This window comes from Octopus bimaculoides, chromosome 1, assembly GCF_001194135.2.
Source record: "Octopus bimaculoides isolate UCB-OBI-ISO-001 chromosome 1, ASM119413v2, whole genome shotgun sequence".
Classification (NCBI taxonomy): domain Eukaryota; kingdom Metazoa; phylum Mollusca; class Cephalopoda; order Octopoda; family Octopodidae; genus Octopus; species Octopus bimaculoides.
Window position 1 is genome coordinate 28221968 of NC_068981.1, and position 726 is coordinate 28222693.

A 726-nucleotide genomic window follows, 5' to 3' on the forward strand; every position below is an offset into this window, starting at 1 on the left:
ATATATATATATATATATATATATATATATATATACATAAGCATGCATACGTGTATAGACATGTGCAGGCATATGTATGTATGTGTGTGTGTGTTTATGTACGTGTGTGAGCATATATACTTGTCTGTGTGTATTCAAATTTTTGCAAATCTACATTGTTACTATATTTTACTAATTATCATTGTGACAATGAGATTTCTATCACCCATTAAGAACCGGAGGACATAGATTACGTACACCAATTTGTTTGTACGGAAGCCATTCATATACATATGCAAAACACATATTCAAAGTCATACACACATTCACACCTTCACACGCATACACAAACACACATGCTCTAATATGCACGTACGAACACAAAATACAAACTCACACCCTCACACAGACGGTGAAATAAGCACATCACCTGTGCTGGCTTTGCTTTTATATATAGACACAACTAATTCTAAAATAAAATCAACATGTGTCTGTGCATATGTATGTATGTATATATGTATATATGTTTGTGTATATATATATATATATATGTGTGTGTGTGTGTATACATATATATATGTATATATATCTGCATATATATATGTAAGTTTGTATATATATGCATATATATGTGTATGTATGTATATATGTGTGCATGTATATATGTGTATATATTATGTTTACATATATGCATATATATAAGTATATATGCATACGTATAAGTTTATATATATGTATATATTCATA